The sequence below is a fragment of the Ips typographus genome, linkage group LG5 (assembly GCF_016097725.1).
Source record: "Ips typographus isolate SLU linkage group LG5, UJ_Ityp_2.0, whole genome shotgun sequence".
Lineage (NCBI taxonomy): Eukaryota > Metazoa > Arthropoda > Insecta > Coleoptera > Curculionidae > Ips > Ips typographus.
The window spans coordinates 6,670,319-6,695,047 of record NC_138426.1 but is presented as its reverse complement, the minus strand read 5'-3'; the positions used below and the strand labels follow the sequence as shown (position 1 = coordinate 6,695,047).

Below are 24,729 nucleotides of genomic sequence, written 5' to 3'. Positions count from 1 at the left end.
GCTATTTTTAAATATATTTTTCTACCAAGGCATTAAAAATTCAACTTTTAACACGCTACTGAACTTTAAATACTAAAATTAGCGTTTGAAGACACTAATGTTAAAAGAAAAAACAAATTTTTCTAATTTTGGCATATAAAGTGACACTTTTCAAAACTGATTAGAGTGACAAAACGTTTTACTTTATGTAACTAGTTACATAAAGTATCACTTTATGTAACTAGTTATGAAAAGTTCATTTCATCACTCCCTGTTTTTATGCATTTCCGTAGAAACATATGGGCGACATCCATCATAACATGTCGTTGTCACAGTTTATACAAGGTGCTATGAAAGTGAATATTTGTGTTAAATCACTTTAAAAGATGGTTTTTACCGCTTTTTATATTGTATGCAACACGTTTCGAAATTGTCTTATTGTGTAACTCATTCAAATTGTAGGACCTCGCTGCGCTCGCCCTACAAACATTCATTCGTTACACAAAATCGATCTTTTCGAAACTGGTTACATAAATAGCTATTAATGCTGCTATTTCGTACTGTTGTCGGGACTTCTTTGGCAGTAGTCTCAACGTGGCCCTTCTTGCAGCCTTATCAATTTATTCCATGGCTTTTTCTTCATTCATTTATACGACGAAGCTGATATTAATACATTAAAAAGTATATTCACGAAGTATGTTTAAATTGTAGGACAGTGTTCAAACAAATTAATTTTTTTCGTAACGAAGGGGGGAAAATTGGTCGTTATTGACAAGTTACATGGAAAATGCTTAGGATTTCAAGGACAATCTAAAAAATATATACACTTTTAAAAAATGAGTGTCTCTCTCAAAAATAAAATTGACGTACGAAAACACAGCCTGTTTAAGTTCTTCGTCACATGCTGGCGAGTGTATAAGGCAGGGGCTCCTAAGCAATGGAAGGGGCTCCTACGAAGGCGTAGAAAGGCCACAGACGTTATTTTTATTAAATTTCGACTTCAAACTCGGAAATTAACTAAATTCCGACTTCAAACTCTGAATTTAGTTAAATTCTGACTTTAAACTCGGAATTTAGTTAAATTCCGACTTTGAACTCGGAATTTAGTTAAATTCCGACTTCGAACTCAGAATTTACATTGTCACAAAAGCTCTTCAAACCAAATTAGACAAAATGTTTCAGTTTGGCAACATTGCAAACCTTCTTCGAAGCAAATTAGTAAAATTTGTTAACTTTGGCAACATTGCTAACACACTTCAAAGAAATTAGTCGGACTTGTCAGTTTGGTTACATTACAAACACTCTTCGAACCAAAATTGTAGAATTTGTTAGCTTGATAACATTGCAAGAATACTTTTGAACCAAATTACCAAATTTTGTCAGTTAGGTAACATTTCAAACAGTCTTAAAAAGATCTAAATTAGTTTGTTAATTTGGCAACATTGCAAGCAAACACACTTCAAAGAAATTAGTTGAACTTGTCAGTTTGAACAGATTGGAAACACTCTTCAAACCAAAATTGTAGAATTAGTCAGTTAGATAACATTGCATGTACTCTTCAAACCAAAAATTTAATTAGTAAAATTAGTCAGTTTGGCAACATTGTAAACACTCTTTGATCTTAATTAGTAGATCTAAAATAGTAGAATTTGTCAGTTTGACAACATTGCAACTAAATTCCGAGTTTGAAGTCGGAATTTAACTAATTTCCGAGTTCGGAGTCGGAATTTAGTTAATTTCTGAGTTTGAAGTAAAAATTTACGTCTGTGGCCCTTCTACGCCTTCGTACCTTTCCCCTTCTCTTTGAATTATAGTCTCCAAATTTCCATTAACCAACTTAAAACGACGATATGTCAAGTGATTTGCTTTGCATTATCTGATCACAATACATTAGAAATTAAGCACACACATTAGAAATACGAGCTTAAGTAATCCGGAAGATCAAAACTGAAAACCCGGTGTAACTAAAGTTTTTTCCAAAATCAAATAGAGTAAAACCAGTTATATTGCTTGCATAACAATTAAAAGCAAACAAGGTTACTGTACTTTTTGATCATATTAATAAAGTAATAGAGGATATTTTGTACTTTCATAGTTTACACAAGTTATAAGCCATTTCATACCACTTTCCTCAGTGAATGAATATATAAAAATGTCTGTTATTCAACTACATCATTATAGCTATTTATGTTCTAAGGGCGTTAGAGAGAACAATATAATGTCCTGAAGATAGGCCCGAGGACAGGTTTCGGCCTGATGGACATTATACTCTCCCTAACGCTTGTGGTGCATACAATGTTTTATGTTTCACCTAATTGAGCAATTATTCACTCTTTCTGGCATTGAAAAGCAAGGTACACCTTTACCGGTATGTTGTTTACTGTATTATATTATATTGTATGTGTATTATATTATATTGTTGTTATATTATATTTTACCTGAATATTGTGACTTTGTAAGTCCTGTCAGTGAAAATGGCAAAAGCTGGACGAAATTTTAGAAAATATGAAAGAAAATGCAGCAAAAGCTTACGAAAGTTTATTACCTAAAAAGTCAAGAGCATCCTAAGGTAGGAAATACGTAGTTTTTATGGCATGAAAGAATTAAAATGCCATTGCTAATATTAAAATAAGATTTTATTTTTAAAAATTAACTTTGTTTTTCTTATTTTAAAAGTTTTAAAATTGAATGATTGTAAAAGTTGATAGACATTGCTTTAGAAGAACAGTTTAACATGTCCAGTTATGAGTTTCTAAGATTGAAATGAACTATTCAGACAACTGTACTTAACCAAGATACAAAAGCAGCAGAAGTCCAAAGAAATTTGCAGTCTCGTGTCAGACCGTCTTCCTAGTTCGCTCTTCTAGATGTTATCACGGAATGAGCATTCTCACGCAAAATATCAAACGAGCGTAAAATAAATAAGCGTACCCCGTAGACGCCATACCATCTAACGTTTATTACATTTCTTTCGCGCTGCATGACATTCCGCAATCTCCCTAAGGAACCTTTCAGTCATACCGTCAAAATTCCTTCTTCTGTTTCCGCCGTCGAAGACGAGCCGCTCGGTCTTCGTTTTCCGATTCCAACCTAGTGGCAGTCGCGTGTCGGTCTTCGTCTTCTTCAATCTTGCTCTTCACGCATCAGTTGGTACGAGTGCGCGAGTTTTTTCGTCCGTCCATGACTAAGAATCGGTTACTTTGATAACGTTGAATGAATCGAACTTTTGATTGAGCTGTTTGCGGTTGGATTTGTTGTTATTGGGGTTTTTGATGTGAGTACATTTATTAAGATTATTAATTTGATATGGATAATGCAGAATGTAAGTAAACAATTTAAGAACAAATTTTATATCTGATATCTTGATCAAAATCTGATTTAATAAGGACTGATCACCCTAATAAAACTTTTAGGGACCAAAAAGTTTTATTAAGACAAAATTATTAATTGTTATTTACCACATTAACCTTGCATCTCCAACTAAAAAAAAAATACAAAACTATTCCACAATAATATTTTTTTTTCAAAACCTGTTTTCATGTTATGAACAATGCAGTAAAATGATGTTTTTTTTTGTGAAAACTTTATAAAATTTCATTTAATTTTTATTCAAAAAACATTTGCCCGACTAGTAATTTCTGAAAGTTTGACTCCTCAAAATGATATATAAATTAAGTTAAGATAAGGAATATTACATAGATGAAAAAAGAGTATATTCCAGTATGTTCCAGTGTTCAAGCTATCATAAATAATACAATGTATAATAGCTTAAGCAACGTAAACAATGTTTTGGCAGGTATATTTTCTTTATAGTCTAATTTTTTCTCTGATTTTAGTTTTACATTATATTACTTGTGTTACTAACTCGTTTACGGGTTGTCGGAATAAATATTTTATCAAGTCCCATATTATCCATTCTGATAATCTACAAACGAGGAGTAAACCGCTGAGGCCTTATGGTGTACAATCTGTAGGAATTAGTGAGCATTACTTGGCAATTAGCAGCATTACAAATTAATTGATAATTGTGGGTGACTGGTTATTAAATTACTATTTTGAAAACTATTAATAGAATTACGAATGCCTAAATTATATTATAAAAAAATGTATTACAAAACATTTTTTTCTATACATCTACCATTCAAATTTAAACACAAATAAATTAAATAAAGTTTGGTAAGTTCAATGAAATCCATTGGAAAACAACAGAGAATAATAAATCTTGTAATTTTACTTTTAAAAATTTTGACGCTCTTTGAACTTTTATACGTCAATAGAAAGCTCATGTAAGTGGCTATCGATTGACATATAAAAGTTTGTACAAAGTGTTGCAAATAAGCTAGTTATTGACGATTGAACAAAAAAATGCACAATGCAATTTTGACGCCCTTTATGGACCAAACCGTCCAACCCAAGATGAGTTACTTTTAAAAAGCTCATTTTATTGGCTATCCATTGACATATAAAACCCTACCAAAAATAGTGCAGTTAAGCAAGTTTTTGGGGATACAAATTATACACTAAAAAAATTTTCCAGAAACACTTTTTGACTGGTTAAGGGCTATTTTGATTCTAGAAAATGAGGAAAAAAGACTATTTTATTTCCTATCCATTGACATATAAAAGTCGATACAAAGTGTTGCAAATAACCGTGTTATTTGATAATAGACAGTTTTGACTAAATTTGACAGTTAGTACTTTAATCTTCAATAACCCCGGAATTTTGCTAGTTGTGGGATTTACAGGGTGGTTCAATGTATCAATTTAAACAATGAATTTTTAAATAAGTAATACAAACTTGCCTTAATTTTGAACAGAGAATCATTATTGTAAGAATAAGGAGAAGTTAGTAACAAACTACTAGTAGAAAGGGAAATATTTGAAAAACTAGACTTTCTGTTCTTTTTTAAAACTAGTTTGTCTTTTTTTTGCACCCACTCTTAAAACAATCCTCGTTTAACCCGATCTAACGCAAAAAACAAGAAAAAAACGTTTACTGATATGTGTAAATTTAAATGTTTAAAGCCTGAAAACCTTAAATTTTACATAAAATGGTAAATATCTCAGAAACGAATACATAGTATATTCCCTTAATACACGAAATATGTATAGAATTTGATCTAGAATCCAAAAACGCAAAAATATATAAGGTGTCTAATTTAAAATTAGCAGCAGTTGATATCCTCATACAGCCGAATTTAATGAATAAAAAAGGTTCCGAATGACCGTTTTTTTGTAGAATTAGAGCCCGGGATTCATTTTGACTTACAGTAATTTTTTTACCAATTTAAAGGGTAAAGAAAAACGTGCTACAACATTTTAGATTTTTTCTGTGTCATATAGTAGGTTTGGTTGATATTTCGGGACATGTTTGAAGGTTTTTTAATTTTCTGTCTACAAAAGAAATTACAGAGTGTTTTCGAAAATAATGTAAATTTTTTTATAAATTACTTTTTATCTTCTCTGTGCATAATAAGTAGGATGACATTCATTTATATCAACTGGTTTTAAGCCTGTCATGAAAATCAGTAAAAGCAACATGATCATCAACATTATCACCTAACATGGAAAGTAGAAAAGAGGCTATACCTATAAGTTTGATACGAGAATCCTTAAAACTTTCCAATCGGTGTTAAAACGTCTTCAGCAATGAACTCTTGTCGTTAATAGTGCACTGTGTGAACAAGCAGGCAATTTGGGTTTACAATTTGCAGTCTATATTTATGATCTTTACTTTCGCTTGAAACTTTAAGAGAATCGGTAAAGACATTTTTCGATCGCGATGCCTGGCCTACGTGTAGAAATAGTATATTCTACAACAAGGGTGAATACGATGTCCCTATCGCACGAGGACGAAAATTTGAGCACGACGCCAAAACATAACCCAAAACCAAATGTTTTGATGCCAACAAAGTGAGCATGACAATCAGAAGAATTATTTTGTTTACGTTCAAGATTAGCTGTAATTGGTCTATTTCATATCGCACGCTGAAGATTGTCTATGATTGGTCTATTTCATATCGAGTTAGGACGTCTTCATCGGTGGCCATGGTTCTGGAGAGTTAATGTTAACTTCGGATGTCCCTCAGGGCTCTGTTCTTGGACCTTTGCTGTTCTTGATATACATCAATGATATTGTTTCGCTCCCTATTAACGGACAATTCACTGTTTTCGCTGATAACGCGACCATTCTTTGGAGCGGCCAGAGCGCCGATTCATTGACTGCCACTATTGATGGGGACCTCTCCATAATCAAACATTGGTGCAATTCCAAATTACTGTCATTAAATATCTGTAAGACCAAGATCCTACATTTTGGATGCTCATTGCAGGAGATTTTTGTTGAGGGTGAGCCATTGTGGGCCCCTGGAATGAACAAGTTTCTTGGTCTTATTATTGACGATTCGCTTCGATTCGCTGAGCATGTGAACGGTCTGTGCTCTAGACTGGCGTCGGGTTGCCATGCATTGAGGGTAATCTCTGGCAATCTGGATTACCATGTAGCTAGGAGTGCATACTATGCACTGATTGACTGCCATCTCCACTACGGCATAGCTTTCTGGGGAGTTTGTTCTCGAAGCCGCTTCAATTCTGTGTTTCTCCTGCAGAAGCGAGCATTGAGGTGTTTGTGTCGTGTTGGATACAGGGCCTCATGTAGACCCCTCTTCATTGAACATGGTATCCTCACCTTGTGCTGCATTTTCATCTTAGAGACGATTTGTCTTGTCCGTGGCAAGTTTGGGGGTTAGTTGTCCGAGGGCTCCGGCTCGGTGACTCGCAGTAGATTCGTTTTGAGGCTTCCCATTCCTCACACGGAGAAGATTAAGTCGTCGCTTATTTACGGTGGCAAGAGACATTTCAATAACCTTCCTCTCCACGTGAGAGGCCAGCCATCTGCGCATGGATTTAGGCGTGAGGCTGAGAGGTTTTTGCTTGACGGGGCGTACTATTCTCTGGACGAATTCTACTCCAGTTCTTAAGGCGCCTTGTTCTGCCATAAATTGACCAAGCAGCAATGTTTGTGTTTTTGATCCTCTTTCTCCCTCTCTTATACAGGGTAACTGCCTTTTTGTTTTGTTTTTATTTTAATAATTGCAAGGTGTAATTATGTGTGATTCATATTGTATGTGTAGTGTAATAATTATGTATGTTCTTTTTTTGCTGTTTTTGTATGTGTTTTCAGGGCTTTGTCAATGACTTTAAGTTTCCGACAATAAAGCTACTTTTTTGATTGATTGATTGATATCGCACGCTGAAAATTGCCTGTAATTAGTCTATTTCTTATCGCACAGTTGCGGAAAGTCTCGGATTCTGTATTCGTTCAATCGTTGGCAATTGCCTACTTATCCGTTCTCTAAACTGTTCAGGAATGAGCCAATATCCCTGTAGGAGTAGAAGAAGACATTTTTCAATCGCGATGCCTGACCTACGTGTAGATAAATATATAAAAAACAGTGTTTGTTTTATATTTTTGTCGACAAAACTACGGCAGTGTTAACGCAGACATTACAGTTTAAGCGACGATGCTCCTAGAGTGATGTGGAAAGATACGTTCCACATCACTCTAGAAGCTCGAAGATTTTGGCTTCGAAATTCTTCTTCTCTCTTTCTCTCTCATCTTTTAACCTAAATTACGACTTTATTTTTTAACTTATTTGGCATAATTTTTTTAAAATTATTTAATAGTTAAACGTTTGAGAAATGTTCGAGAATCATTTGTGTCACCAAAAAAATTTTGCAGGTAGGAGAAATAGTGACTTAAAAATTATGGTAACTATGGCCATTTGATAAAATGCTTCTAAAATTTTTAATTGACATACTATTAAAATTATATTGACTTTCGCACATTTTATCAAATGTCTTCTTATACTATATGCCGTTTAAAAACAGCAATATCTAGCCTAGATTTTTTTTTAATTTGGGTTGAAAGATTGTCATAAAATGCATTGAATCTCCCATAAGACGTTTTGCTTTACCGGTGCCTTTGACTTTGCTAAGATAGTCATTGCTTCCTAAAAAAAATGTTCCTCGCCTGCTAGTGACTTAAATTTCGCATGGAAACAATGACTAAAAAGACGAGGATAATACTATACTTTGTTCCTTTGTTCACAAACATTGTCCATTAGCATTGATTTTTATGAAAAAATACGTTTTACCACCGTTTTCTTCTAGAAGTTCTTCTTATTGTCATTGCTCTCCCCCATCGTATCCTTCTAAAAGGACAATTAATTGAAAAAATTTGAACAATCCTTCCAGCTCTAATTCTTACTGTCAATTCTCTACCCCATCGTTTTCTTCTAGAAGGACAATAAATTGAAATAATTTGAACAATCCTTCCAGCTCTAATTCTTATTTTCATTGCTCTCCCCCACCGTTTTCTTCTAGAAGGACAATTAATTGAACTCGTAATTTGAACAATCCTTCCAGCTCTAATTCTTTTTGTCATTGCTCTCCCCCATCGTTTTCTTCTATAAGGACAATTAATTGAAATAATTTGAACAATTCTTCCAGCTCTAATTCTTATTGTCATTGCTCTCCCGTCTCTTCGAATTTTATATATTCTAGATGAACTTTATTTCCCAATAATTACTATTAAATCTATTGGACACCAATGATACTGATCCTATAAATATTCAGATTATAAAAAAATTGAGTATACAGGGTGATTCCAAAGTTGGTGCTTTCCTTTCACCTACGAATAAGGCTTCAAAAAATAAGCTTTTTTTCCTTTGACGCTTTTTCGAAATATGAACAATAACGAAGATACAGAGTGTCAAAATTTTACTGAAAAATAACAAAATAAAAAATAACTTAAATTTAATTTTAACTAACTGTAGGTTATTCTTTATCAACAGACATAAACATAAACAAAAGATTTCAGCCGCCTTTGAACTAAGTTTTAATAATTTGACATTTTAAATTAAAACATTAAATTTTAGGCACGCATTAAGACGAATTTTATTTTTTTACTCGAAAGCGGTGCATCGTAGGAAAAAAATAATAAAAGGCGTTTTAATTTTAGAATTGAACAAGGAATTCAATAATAATTTTTATGTTAAAAAAAAACTAGTAGGGTAGTATTTTTTTTCAAAAATGTTTTTAAAAAATTATACGCGCGCCACTGGTAAACGCAAAAAAATTTTTGTTTTTTGGAAAATTTCCTTTCCATGTAGCTACTGACACCTACAAAATTTTGTTTAATTACTTCAAGTGGTTTGGCCAAAACCATTAAATTTGTATTTTTTCAGTAAAACTTTGACACCCTGTATCTTCGTTATTGTTCATATTTCGAAAAAGCGTCAAGGGAAAAAAAGCTTTATTTTTTGAAGCCCTATTCGCAGGTGAAAGGAAAGCACCAACTTTGGAATCACCTTGTATAATCCTATCAAATGAACTAAAACATTTCAACTTTCTAGAGTGTAAGAAGTAGTAGTCCAAAGTCACTCAGTGGAGTTGTAGTAGATAGGGGGTAGCTGAGTAACACACAATCTTCTCCACAAAAAATGTTTTCAATGGCCTTTAAACCTTCAAATAACGCCCAACATGTTTCGAGTGCAGCAGCTACTCATCATCAGGGGCTAGAAGAGCGCTCGAATAAGTACAACATGCATCATACAAAATCAAAAGGAAGCTTACCTAACCAAACAGCCTAACAGCTGGCTGTCATTCTAAACAAGGGGAAAGCAAACCTGGGGTAGTGTTTTCAGGATAAAACATTTCAAAAAACTCATTTAATAGTATATTACATACTCAGGTAGAAAGTGTTTGATTTCTGTCGAGAGATTAGGTAGTTCGCCGAGGCGAAGTCGAGGTGAACTTTATCTCGAGACAGAAATTAAACTTTCTACTGTGGTTTATATACTATTTTATTTTCAACCATTTATCAAAATCTCATCGAACTTTTAACAAATCATTCAGTTGAAATATTGATTGCTAATAGTCTCTAACAATAAGGTAGTATAGGTGCACGAATTGTTATGACTTCAACCATAATAAACGACTGGTGATTTGTTTACAATCCTGACATCGTCATTATTGTGCTATTCCGTCTTTTGAGCTGAAACGTTTCTTAAAGAGCTTTTAACATGGAGATTTCTGAAGACGCAGATTTTACTCATCATCACCTGAGCTGTGAGCAGTTGCAGAGGTGGCGGCACAGTCTCTTCTATAAAAAGTAAGCCCAGATATAACAAAACGCATATTGACATTCACCCGGGTGGAAAGTGACATTTACCCGGGTGGGAAGTAAAAGCAGGTAATTTTCATCTTTCCACCTGGTTTACACATAAGAAATAACGTTATTACATACCTGGTTGAAAATAAACATTTTAATTAATTTGTAAAGAAGTGTCGAACTTTACCACCCGTTGTGAATGACGACAGTTTTCTTTTGTAACTTTACAGTTCGTAGTTCTTAGAGACGGGTCGTAAAAATGATCAAAAGCCCTAGGGCAAACTGTCTTTGTTTCCGTCATGGAAACTTAGGCGTAAACAAAGATTACGAAGTCATTTGTGATTGAAAAATATGACTTTTTAATGATGAAGAAGAAGGAAGTTTTCAGAAACGATACATCAGAATACGTTTACATTTTCCGTAAATGTAATGTACGTTGCAGAGGACGCTGTCCAGTGTCAGCGCCAGATTTATGACAGAATTTGCGTTTTACTATGTTTAGAAAAAAAAGGTGTTGGTAGCATTCTCTTCCTTTTTGAGATATTCGAGTTTAAAAAGTCTTCCGTATCGCTTTTAAAGTATCTATTCGTACAGTTGAATACCTCGTAAATTATTTGAAAATGCAGTTTGTATTAATAGATGTTGGAAATATTTCAAAATTCTTCATCATTCCTTAAAACATGTCCACTAATTTTATTTTATTTATTTGATTTATTATATTGTTTATATAGCGTTTTCAAATAGTTTTCATCAAGAGTATTCATCAACTGTAGGACTAGTTGCTGTAGGGCTGATAGCACCAACGTATTCTGAAACTTAATCATAACAAAACTTAATTAGGTAATGTCCGAGAGGGCTATTATTTTATCAATAATGACACCTATATAAGGTCAATTATCTAAGAAATAATGCCCTAACCTATTAATGATATATCAAGAGCATTCTAGGATAGAAAATACCTAGTATTTATGGCATGAAAGAACAAAAATGCCATTGCTAATCTTAAAAACGACTTCAGGGCGTTATAAGCGGGCGCTATGATAACGCCCGCTTATAATGCCCTCAGGTTGTTATGAACACTATAACCTACACCGTTTCCAATATATTATTTATTAATAATGTATAAGTGAAACATAAAATAGTATAAAAACCTAGTGACAAAAGTGTCTTTAAACCCCTTGCAAATTTTTGCTTTCCGTACGGTCGGGCTACAAACCTTTAGCCGCGGGACTAAAAGAGGTACTTTAGTCCATAGGCTTATAAGATACTCTTTAAGTGTTAATATCGATATTCAATTGTTTTTATCATTACTTGATGACGTACTGGAGTAATAATATTTGTTTTCGTTAACTCAAACAAAGGTTGTATTCGGTAGCAGTATTAAATAGGTGTTTAAAAATAAAAAATAAAACAAAAAAAAGTATTCCGATACCGGGAATCGAACCCGAGCCTCCTGGGTGAAAGCCAGGTATCCTAGCCACTAGACCATATCCATATCGGGACCATATCGGACTATCGTTGAAAGCAGACGTTAAGCGTGAAGTTCCGAGCAATCGCCAATTCGCGCGGTTTAAATCGGTTTTTTTCAACGCGAAAACGCGACGGTAGTTAACCACGGCAACCCGGAGAATCCAAAATTCCTGATTCAAGCAAATCGGGTTGCTCAGCTGCGTGTAATTACCAGAAGGTGAAAATACCAGCTACCTGGAAGAGTGAGCAGAGCAAAACTCACTTACCATAGTGCCATCCGACACCTAGTGCGTGTTTGCATCCCTTGGAGCATCGACCCCCTAAAAGAACATTAAAAAACAGACAAATAATACCTGTACTGTAAATAATAACCTTCCTGTGTTTGTGGTGGAGTGCCGGCTGACCTTGCCTGTAAACCAGCAACTTATCTAGTCCAACGCCCGAAAAATAGATAAGAACTTATCAACAATAATAATAACAATAACAATGTCGACATGGAAACATCAAGAAATAAACATACTGCGAGAATTTATGCAGGGCCGGACTACAATCACAAAAAGGGACTTGGAGGAGGCACAAAATCTACTCCCTGGACGATCAACAGCAGCAATTAAGAAAAAATACCTGGAAATAAAAAACCCCAACCAGGCCGAAAAGCAAAATACCAACAAATGGTCAGAGGCCGAGCTGGATGAACTGGTGCGAGCCTACAAAAGCAGACCGGAGCCCCTTGCAACTGCTCGAATAAGGGCAATATGTGACAACTTTCCCAACCGCACCCAAAAAGCAATAGCAGCAAAACTTCGCGAGAGCTATCCCGATGTCTATTATATGCGCAACACTAACCCGGAAACTGACTCAGATGACGTGCCAGATGAAGAAACGCCCCAAGAACAGAGCAACGCTGGCCCAACACCTGCACTGGACTTGCTAGAGGAAGAGGAACAAAACGACCACCACCGACATCAAGAACTAGCCGAACACGAAGAACACATATTTCCTGAGCAGCAACCAGAGCCAGGAGCTCACCACAACGCCGTGCCCAGCACGAGTCTTGCAGGCCACGAAACCGAAGGTGAGGAGGGTTACGCCCAACCTCCAATACCCCGAATGAATCAACCCGCAAGACAAGAGCCACTTTGCCCTAAAATTAAGGCCTACTTCGATAAGTTGCTGAGGCATGTGAGCGATAAAAAACCGAAAATAAAACGGTTTTTAATAAGACCTCAAAATAAGAAAACTGTCAAACTCGTCGACGCGGTTCTGGAAGATAAAATCCTCGAAATCTTAGCCCAAGCCTCAACAACAGACCGGGAGAAAAGAAAAGCAGTAAAAAATGCCATATACGTTGCAACAAAAGTTCTAAGGGACTCACTTGTCACTAAAAAGCCAGTAAAACCGGCACACAAACGGACTGAAGAGCAAATAAAAAGGCTGAACACCAGAATTAATATCGCCAACGAAATAAGAAACTCACATGGACAAAACCTTTCCAAACGGCTACACAAACAAGTCAAAATCATCAAAAGGCTAAAAATGTCAGTAAAGGATTACATCATATCATCAAGAGAGAGGTTGGCAATTTTGGAAAAGAAATTGGACAGGCAGAAGACCAGAGACGAGGCGAGTGCTATCAGGAGGAGATTTTACGAACGGCCAACCATCGAAGTGCTGCAGGAGACCCCTAGACCCCAAGACAAGCTAAAAGCCGATGATGCAGAAAAATTCTACCGCGGATTGTACTCGAGAGGCAGAAGTGACGACCAAAAACCAGTATTTGGCGAGTGGCTGCGGAAAATAAAACGATTTTCAAGTGCACGAAACTTCGATCAACAAACCTCCCCAGACTACATCAAAGAAAAATGCAATGAGGCTCTGGCGAGAGCAGCCCCGTGGAAGGCAGCTGGAGATGACGGAATACCCAACTACGCCTACAAAATACTTCCAGCTGCCAGAAACTACCTGGTCACCACCACGCAGGGAACACTCACGGGAAAACTCAAGCTGAACGAGACCGATGTACGTGCCAGACTAGTGCTAATTTACAAAAAGGGCGATGAACAGGATCCTGAGAACTACAGGCCAATTTCAATCCTTAACACTGATTACAAAATTGTGACTGCGGTAATCACAGCCACTTTGAAGGAGGCCCTCCCAAACTGGGCGATACCACCCGAACAATTCGCCCAAAATGACATCTGGGGAACAACGCATGGACTACTCGAGGACAAAAGCATAACTACACTGGCCAGAAAACGAAACACCAAAAATTACTCGGCTTGGTACGACTTTCGGAAGGCGTTTGACTCTGTGCACCACTCCTGCCTTAAAAGACTTATCGACGCCCTGCCTCTGCATCAGCACATCAAACAGGCCACAAAATTAGCTATAAAGTTGTGGTCTCTCAGAATCCAACTGGGAAAAACAAGAACCGCACCAATACCTGTGCGCCGAGGCATTCTCCAGGGCGACTCAATGAGCCCACTCTTGTTCACTTTGGTGACGGCAGCTCTGATAAACCATGTCAACACCGGGCCAGACATTCTTAAACAAACCAAAGGAAAACACAGAATTCTCGCCTACATGGATGACATAAAATGCCACGCCCCCACTAAGACTAGCCTGAAAACAATCACAGATGCTCTTAAAAAGGCTGCCGCGGAAATCGGGCTAGCACTCAATACTGACAAGTGCGGCCATTACTCGAGGACAGAAGAGGTGGGGGACGGAGAGCTAGAGCCATTCCTCCCGCAAGTAAGACAGGGCTACAAATATCTTGGCTTAGTTCAGTTGGAAAAAGACACTGAACAAAACTACAAAAAAATTGAAGAACAGCTGGAGGACAAGTTACAACTGGTTTTTGCATCCCAACTGACGACCTCTCAAAAAGTAGCCCTGCTAAACTCAACAATAATCCCGGCTGTTACTTATGTAACTGCAAACATCTTCTCCGACGAAAAACGAAGCACCACACTAAAGCGGTGCCGAGACCTGGATAAGAACATTAGGAAAAAGCTTGTTGAACACAAACTGAAAGGCAAATCCTCCTCCAATGCCTCAGTTTACCTTCCACTCCATATGAGGGGCTTGGGAATCACATCCATAGAACGTACAACTGAAATAGCCCATGCAAAAAAAGGTATCTATCTACTCAAGCATGGAAATCTAGAAAAATGCAGGGAAAGATACCGGGTTCTCCAAAAAGCTGGCTGGAGAAACCCTCTAACGGATATGGAACGGGTCCTCAACAAGTATGGCGTAGACATCCCAGCAGAAGAAGATATCAAGCGGTGTTGCCAGCAGGTCTCAAAGGCGATAAAGGAGAAGATCACTCAATCATTGCGGGAAGAATGGTGCGAGAATATGCATTACGGCAGACTGGTTGTACGAGAGGAAAAAAAACTGACCATCCCGGCACATACATCGCCCAATCTAGACTCCTGGAGAAGAACCATGCTTCTAAACGCAACAGAGGAGCAACTCCATGGATTGTGTGTGGGCATGGAAAGATGGAAATGCAGGAGGGGGTGCAGGGCGGATGAGACTGCCTACCATGTAGCGGCGGCCTGTGTGGAGGGGGCTTACACCTCAAGACATGACTGTGTGGTGCACTGGCTGCTTAAGACGCTGTTTGTGAGCTTGCGGGCTCCCCGAGCCTGCTCGAGACGCCTCCAGTTCGGCAGAGCCAATTGCCAGGAAACTTTCCAGTGTGGCCAAAGGAAAGTGACTATCAAAGCGGGAAAAAAACTATTAACTGACGCACCCCTTTACCATAACAAACCTGACGTAGTGGTGTACCTCACCAACCCAGACGAGATATTCGTCTTAGAAGTAGCAGTATCGCACCTACAAAATATCCGAAGTCAGGAAAAGTTGAAAAAAACCCGCTACACTGTAAACTCCGTGCTCAGAACAGATAATTTTGACGTACAAAATGTGACACGTGACCAAAACCTGGTAGACGAATTGAGGCAGTTGCACCGATGTCCTGTAACGTTCGCCGCCTGTGTCGTGGGGTGCTATGGAGAGATTCTCGCCACTGAAGACTTTCTTCATTTCAAGGATGTCCTCAAAAAAAGCTTGAAAGTGACAGCCAGGGAGTGGCAGGTGCTCCTAAACAGAATAAGCCACAGCATCGCCGTTTCCACCACTAACATCCTCCTAAGAAGGATAACGAAGGGCTCTGGGAGACAGGACCGGGGCCGGCCGGCACTGCGGCCGCCTACGGGCGAACCTGGGGGAGGGTAACCTAAGGGAGGCTAACCTGACGAGGCCTGCCTAATTACTGTATTTATTCAGTTACATGTTCATTTGTATACTTGTAAATATTGTAAATAAAGATATTATTAGACCATATCGGACTACCGTTGAAAGCGGACGTTAAGCGTTGAGTTCTGTGGAAACGCACATTATTGCGGTTCAAATCGGTTTTTTTAACGCGAAAACGCGCGGTAGTCATTCCTGACAGTCCGGAGAATCCAGAATTGCAGATCCAAGCAAATCGGACTGTCCAGCCGAGGGTGTTTGCCAGCAGGCGAAAAAACCGGCTAACCAGGAAGGTGAGCAGTAAGATTTTGTCATCCATATACCTACAAAATACCTACGTAGTGCCGTCTTACATCGAGTGCGGGTGTGCACCCTTCCGAACATTGTCCCCAAAAATAAGTAACATCACCGAATAAAATAGCGTATGTGTGGTGCGTGAGTGTGGCAAAATTTCGTCTAAAAATCGCATGTTATCAGCTGTACGCCAAGTCCAACAGCGTAAATAGCGATAAGAAAGATAAACAACAACAACAACAATGTCTACGTGGAAACCCGACGAAATAAACACGCTAAGAGAATTTGTACAGGGTCGGAACATACTTACAAAGCGAGATTTGGAGGAAGCACAAAATTTGTTGCCCGGTCGTTCAGTGGCGGCAATAAAGAAAAAATGCTTGGAAATTAAAAACCCTAACCAGGCCGACAGACAGGGTAGCAGCAAGTGGACGCAGGCCGAGCTAGAACAATTAGTGAGAGCTTATAAAAACCGTCCTGAGGCCCTTCCAACAGCTCGTATTAGAGCAATTTTAGACAATTTTCCTGGACGATCCCTAAAAGCAGTAGCGGCAAAATTACGCGAAAGCTACCCCGATACATACTATATGCGCAACGCCGAAAGCGATATCGACAACGAACCTGGAGAGGAACTGCCCCAAAACCAACAGCCACAACAGGAGGAGGCCAGATACGACGGCGATATCCAACAGGAGCTGCATAGCCAGGACGGGCAGGCAAATGCTGACCATCAACTGCAGCTAGAAATACGTCACAATTCTCAGCCCAGCACGAGTCTTGCGGAATCTGAGACCGAGGGTGAGGAGGGTCACGCCCAACCTCCAACACCCCAAACGCCCCACCCTGCAAGACAAGAGCCGTTATACCAAAAAACAAAGGCCTACTTTGACAAGTTGCTGGGACGAGTGAGTGACAAGAAACCAAAAATCAAAAGGTTTCTTATAAGACCGCAGAACAAAAAGACTGTCCGCCTGGTAGATGCGATCTTGGAGGAAAGGATTGTCGAAATTCAGCGCCAACCCTCAAAAACCGACGTAGAAAAGCGAAAGGCTACCAAAAATGCAATCTACGTGGCAACAAAGGTACTGCGGGATACACTAGTCCACAACAAGCCAGTCAAACTAGCTCACAGGCGAACAGAAGAACAAATTTGCCAGCTGAAGAAAAGAATCAAAATTGCCAACGAGATCAGGAACACACACGGACAAAACCTCACAAAACAACAACTCAAACAAGCCACAATCATCAAAAGACTAAAAATGAACATAAAAGACTACATCACATCCGCACAAGAAAAACTGGCATTACTCGAAAAGAAACTGGACAGGCAAAAAACCCGGGATGAAGCAAGCACTCTAAGGAGGAAGTTTCACGAACGGCCAACCATCGATGTGCTGCAAGAAAGACCCAACACCGAAGGAAAGCTCAACACCGAAGATGCAGAACGTTTTTATCGAAAATTGTACGCAAAAGACAGAAGTGAAAATAACACTCCAGTGTTCCACGAGTGGCTCCGTAAAATGAAGCGGTTTTCCAGCGCGCGTAACTTTGACCAACAAACGTCGCCAGATTACATCAAAGAAAAGTGCGAGCAAGCGGTGGCGAGAGCAGCTCCGTGGAAGGCACCGGGCGACGATGGAATTCCAAACTACACGTACAAAATATTGCCAGCAGCAAAGAGCTACTTAATAAACAGCGTCCGAATGATCCTCACAGGCAGACAGAAGCTCACTGAGACCGACGTACGAGCCAGACTGGTGCTAATCCATAAAAAGGGCGACGAACACGATCCAGAAAACTACAGGCCAATTTCCATCTTGAACACAGATTACAAAACAGTGACCGCAGTAATCACGGCTACCCTGAAGGAGTCCCTCCCAACGTGGGCGATCCCCCCGGAGCAATTTGCCCAGGCAGATATGTGGGGGACTACGCACGGCCTACTGGAGGACAAGAGCATCACCACACTAGCAAGAAAGCGGGATACCACAAACTACTCTGCGTGGTACGATTTCCGCAAGGCGTACGACTCAATACACCACTCGTGCCTCAAAAAACTCGTGAATGTCTTGCCGTTGCATCCTAACATTAAAATGGCCACAAAACTTGCCATAAAGCTGTGGTCACTTAGAATCCAGATACACAAGGAACGCACCACGCCAATTCCAGTGCGAAGGGGCATACTCCAGGGTGACTCAATGAGCCCACTCCTTTTTCTACTGATCACGGCACCACTTATCCACCACGTGAACACCAACCCAGACATAGCCAAACAAAGCAAGGGAAAACACCGGATCCTTGCCTACGTGGACGACATAAAATGTCACGCCCCTACCAAAAAAAGTCTGAAAACCATCACGAACAAGCTCGCAAGCGCCGCAGCAGAGGTTGGGCTGTCACTTAACACTGCCAAATGCGGACACTACTCGAGAACCGCAGAAGTAGGGAACGGAGACCTCGAACCGTTCCTTCCACAAGTAAGGCAGGGCTATAAATACCTGGGCTTAATCCAACTAGAAAAAGATACCGAGGAAAACTTCAACAAAATGGAAATCCAGCTGGAAGAAAAGCTAAGCCTAGTCCTCGGGTCTCAGCTCACGACGGGTCAAAAAGTAACACTGCTGAACGCATCTGTGATCCCGGCTGTCACTTATGTGACAGCTAACATCTTCTCGGATGAAAAAAGAAGCACGACGCTAAAAAGATGCCGCAACCTGGACAAAAACATCAGAAAGAAACTAGTCGAGCATAAGATCAAGGGTAAATCGTCTTCAAACGCGTCGGTGTATCTGCCAATCCACACGGGAGGTCTAGGACTCACCTCCATAGAGGACGTAACAGAAATCAGCTACGCAAAAAAAGGAATCTATCTGCTGAAACACAAGAACCTAGAGAAATGCAGGGAGCGTTACCAGGTACTCCAAAAAGCTGGCTGGAGAAACCCGCTCACTGACATGGAGTGGGTCCTCAAAAAGTACGACGTAGACATCCCGGTGGAGGATGATATCAAGAAATGCTGCCAAAGCGTTTCAGAAACACTAAAGACCAAAATGACACAACTGCGGCAAGAACAATGGTCCCAAAATATGCACTATGGTAGAGTGGTGACACGCGAGGCAAAGAAGATGACTATCCCAGCCCACACATCACCCAGTCTGGACACGTGGAGAAGAACCATGCTCCTGAACGCTGCAGAGGAGCAACTGCACGGCTTGTGCGTCGGGTTGGAAAGATGGAAGTGCAGAAGAGGATGCAGAGCCGATGAGACTGCTTATCACGTTGCGGCGGCCTGCGTCGAGGGCGCTTATACCACACGACATGACTGCGTGGTGCACTGGCTGCTTAAAACACTATTCACAAGCTTCCGGGCACCTCGAGGCTGCTCCAGACGACTCCAGTTTGGCAGAGCCAACTGTCAGGAGACGTTTCAGTGCGGCCAGAGAAAAGTAACCATTAAAGCCGGGAAAAAGTTACTAACAGATAGGCCACTCTACCACAACAAGCCGGATGTTGTGGTATATCTAACAAATCCAGACGAGATATACGTCCTCGAAGTGGCGGTGTCACATCTCCAAAACATCAGAAGCCAAGAGAAACTGAAGAAAACGCGCTACACTGTCAATTCCGTCCTGAAAACTGACAACTTTGAGGTCCAAAATATCACTCGAGACCTCAACTTAGTTGACGAACTGAGGCACATTCACCGCTGCCCTGTCACTTTCGCTACATGCGTGATAGGCTGCTACGGAGAAATCCTGGCCACAGAAGACTTTCTGGAATTCCGCAACTTAATGAAAAAAAGCCTAAGAGTCACGGCAAGAGAATGGCAGATTTTCCTCAACAAAATAAGTCATAGCGTGGCAGTGTCCACTACTGACATCCTCCTAAGACGCATCACCAAACACTCGGGTGCTACACTTACGCAACCACCTAACGAAGAAACTTAGACGGGGGCAAGAGTCCGGGTGGGAACTCACTCGACAGGCAGCTCACCTTCAATGCACTTACTTTGTTTATTCAGTTACATAATTGATTGTATACTTGTAAATATTGTAAATAAAGATATTATTAGACCATATCGGAGTTGTATTTCGATTGGGTTAAGTAGGATTTCCACAAGCTTTAATCTATTAATAAGTTACTTAAGATTAGAAATTATTATACACTGGATTGTATAGCTATAAACTCTGATAACTGATATTAATAGCACATAGGTTCAAAGTCAAACTGTAAGTAAGAAAATCAACTCTGAATATTTCATTATTATTCATATTTTTTAGACTCCAGAAACAGAAAATTTTGTTTTTTACTTTAAATACTGGTTGCTGCCGTAGGTCCCCGCGAGTTGCGCAGTACCAGCCGAACGATTTCCCCAACATGACATCTGGGGAACAACGCACGGACGGTGAAGACTAAGATACAACTATTATTTCCCTGGAGGAAAAACGGAATATCAAATAATACGCGGCTTGGCACGACGTTTGAAAGGCGATCAGTTATGCCTCAAAGAACTTATCAATAATACTTTGCCATTACGACATAAGCACATCACACAGCCACAAAAGTTGTGATCCCTTAAAATTGAACTGCGATGAAACCGGATAATAGAATCTCGGTTTATCAGTTGGAAGACTGAGCCGAACTATGAAAAAATGGAAGAACAGCTAAAAAACAAGTTAAACCTGGTTCTGACATCGCAATTCACGACTTGCCAAAAAGTGGCTCTACTGCACTCCACAACAAATCCTGCGGTTACTTATGTAACTGCAAACATCTCAGATGAAAAGCAAAGCATCACATTAAAGCGTTGCTCAGACCTGGACAAGAACATCCAAAAAAATGTTGGTTGAACACAAAGTAAAAGGCAAACCTCCTTCCGATGTATCAGTGCCCATGCCACTCCATATGGGGGGTTTAGGCTTCACATCCATAGAACACGTAACTAAAGTAGCCCACGCCAAAGAGAGGTAAAGGTAGGAGTAGAGACTCAAACATCGAAAATGCAGAGAAATACATCAATCACTTCAAAAAGCTGACTGGTGAAACCCAGTAACATGTTTGGAATGGGTCTTCAAAGAGTATGGTGTACCAGAGAGTATAGAGTCCCAGAGCAGCAGAAGTTATTAATCAATGGCTTCTCTACCACATCAAATTTGACGCCTGGTGTATCTGACCAACTTAGACGAGATATTCGTCACAGAAGTATAGTAGATTCACATCTATAAAACATCAGAAGTCAGGAAAACCTGAGAAAAACCAGCTACACTGTCAAGTGGACCTTTAAGCGTGAATTTCCGAGTAATTGCCGATACTTGGTGTTTAAATGGGTTTTGTTCAACCCGGATAATCCAAGATTCCTGATTCAAATAAATCGAGTTTGCTCAGCCGAGTATAATAAATTGCCAGAAGGTAAAAATATCGGCTACCCAGGAAAGTGAGAATAAATGGATATGAATTTGTTTAAAAATTGAAAAATTTGGCTGAAAACTGTAGCAACTTCTTTTGGTTCCTGCATTTAAAAAGTGGCTTGCTGGACAAAAATTCGAAAATAGTGGAAGCCTGAAAACAGCGATTATGCAGTGCTTTGACTCCCAGACGCCAAACTTCTTTGTAGAGAGACTAAGAAATCTTGCCCCCAATTACACCAAGTGCTTGGAAATAAGTTGCAATTATGTAGAGAAGTAAACAAAGGTCTAATAAAAGCAAAAACTGAAAACCAATTTGATTTGTATGTACAACAGCAACCCAAAAACTGACTCAGATGGGAAAACTCCCTAGGAACATAACACAACGCTGCTCCAAAACACTTGTGCAAGACTTGCTAGAGGTGAAGTGGATCAGAATGATGCCCACCGACACTAAAAACTAACCGACCACGAAGAACAGCACACTCCTACCAGCATCCAGAGCCAGAGGAGTTCATCACAACGTCGACTCAGCACGAGTTACCTCCAACTTCCAAAATCCCGAACGAACCAACTTCTAAAACAAGAGCCTTTATGCCCTAAAATCAAGGTCTATTCGGTAAGTTACTGAGGCACGTGAGTGACAAAAAACCGAAAATAAAGTTCTGGGGAAGAGAGTTCTCGGAATTCTGATATTGATTTGTATAGTGGCCTGGTAGATCTCCTGATTTGGCACCAAGAAACTTCTTTCTATAGAAACAATTTTATTCAGTTGTTTATACATCTCTGCATTAAGAATAGATTTTTCAAAGAATTATGGAACAAGGCTAAAAAATTCAGATTTTTCAGTTTTTCAAAATTTTCCCGTCTAATTTGCACAACCGTTACATTTCCAAATATTTCGTCAACAAATCGATCAATTAAAAGAAAACAAAAAAAAACGCCTAATACGAATAACAAGTTTCATTGTTGACTAAAAAAGAATTTTGATGTCTTGAGTTTTTGATCTTTCAAAATAGGTTGACTTTGAACATACAAATTACTGAGCAAAATTATTACCTATCAATTCAAAGAGAGGCGGTGGATGTCGCTGGTCTGAAGAAGATCTTAATAGTTCGAAACTACTATCAAGAAGTAGATTTTTGAACCTTACGTGATATTCCACAATTCGATTTCTGCAGCTTTTACCTTGTGGAAAAAGGTACCGTTCCGGTACATTTGGAATACCCTGTTAAATGATTCTATGTAATGGATATTGCCAAATCTGTCTATCTATCTATCTGTCAAGGTTCAAAAAAAAAACTTTATACGTTAAAGTCTGAAAGAGAATTAAAGCTGAAAGTGTTTAAATTAAATTATGAAATATTTTATCTTGCTTGATAGTTACTTAATCAGATTTGACCTTAATTAAGTATTGTCATTTATGCCAAAAATTAAAGTAAAATAAGTTGACTTAACAATGTTATAGAAATAAAGTAAATGCTTGAATGTAACATAACACTTTCAGAACTCTTCATGTACATTGCTTCGCCATCCATATTTTACTTTAAAAATATAACGTTCTAAGAACGTACGTTAGGTACATCGATATTGAACAAAGTATGGTGATTTGAAATACATCCTTTATTTTCTAGTAAAGTTAGAAGCTTTATTCGATTGGACTACCCTGTGTGTTTATCGTTGTTTAATATCCAGTTTAAATTTGAGTATCTGTATTTCAATATACAAAGTGTATTAGTTCTACGTCTTAGTATAATAATCAATTAATCATAAATTCTACATAGAAAAATTCTATAAGCGGAAAAAAACGGTTATTAAACACTTACCTATACAGCACATCTTTAATTTATACCTAGTACTAAACTTTTATTGGTCAATTGACCCGGTATAAAATTTGACAGTAAATGTGTTCATCGGTATTTACAACCCCAACTTTTATGTCTTCATTATTTTGGATGTTTCAATATATTTTTTATATAAAATTAGCCTTCTGAATGAAAATGTCACCATAAAATTAAACAGTTAAATGTCGTTTTTTATGATTTGTTAATGTAGGGTTCCTAAAATATGCTTTTCAGACAGATGATTTAATTACAGTTGTATGAAAGCATTATAGTTTCAGATAGGACTTTAATAATAAAATTAAAAGTGTGCTGGTAGGAAGTAACCATAAAGTTATGTTTTGCCAATAATTATTCCAAAAGTGGATGGACCAATGCAAAAGTGAGAAGGTTATCCTGACTGTGACTATAATTTATTCTATTTTGTTATTCTGTAAAATGCTCTCATTTCATTGGGAAATAAAATATTTAGTAAGTATTATGAACAGTAAGGCAGTTTTACTGATCCATGAAGGTTTGGAAGCTGAGCGAAGAGAAGACTTTAATGTATCTAAGTTCAATGAAGCTATTACTGTTCGTGATGCTTACACTATTTTTGTTCGACTCGTATGTGTCATTGTAACTATTTAGTAAAATGAAAATGTTTGAAAGCAATTCTACTTATCTTCTACTTTTCCTCCCGTTCAGCTGAATGATCAGTATACCAGGTACTAACTTCCCGGTTAGTTAGACTTAGTAACGCCTCCTTACCGCATTCAAAACAAATGCTGTAATCACTCAAAATTAGAAAAGTCGTTAAACTCATGTTTCTTATCTATACAAAGAATAAGACATGTTTTGCAACAATAATCATGTATCGCCGCAACATAGGGTTGCCACATCTATGACTCCATTTCCCCAGACAAAATAAAAAAATTCTCAAACTCTCACTTCTCTTTTGTTCCTTTTAAGATGGCAGGTATCCATATTTGGCACGTGTTAACTTGGTTACTATGACAGGTCGAAGGTTCCATCAAACGAAGGTTCTATAGATGTGAAGCCCAAACTCCCCATATGGACACATGGGCATTGGCACTGATACATCGGACGGAGATTTGCCTTTTAGTTTGTGTTCAACAAACATTTTTTTGGATGTTCGCTTAATCAGGTCTGAGCATCGCTTTAATATGATGTTTTGCTTTTCATCTGAGAAGATGTTTGCAGTTACCGAAGAATTTGTTGTGGAGTGCAGGAGAGCTACTTTTTGGACCGACGTGAATTGTGATGTCAGAACCAAGTTTAACTTGTTTTCTAGCTGTTC

At 38.7% G+C, this 24,729-nt stretch overlaps 1 protein-coding gene and 1 non-coding gene across 2 annotated transcripts in view; one reads left to right on the top strand and one right to left on the bottom strand.

Moving 5' to 3' along the window:
- The first annotated feature begins 3,020 nt into the window (after nt 1–3,020).
- The window catches only part of sha (shavenoid), a 170,565-nt gene continuing 148,856 nt past the window's right edge, over nt 3,021–24,729 (top strand). Inside the window, exon 1 of the mRNA XM_081980672.1 lies at nt 3,021–3,253. The gene's annotated coding sequence lies outside the window, so the exon portion shown is untranslated. The remainder of the gene's footprint in view (nt 3,254–24,729) is intronic.
- Nucleotides 11,577–11,655, bottom strand: TRNAE-UUC (transfer RNA glutamic acid (anticodon UUC)). The gene has a single exon. It is a non-coding gene; the product is annotated as a tRNA-Glu (tRNA).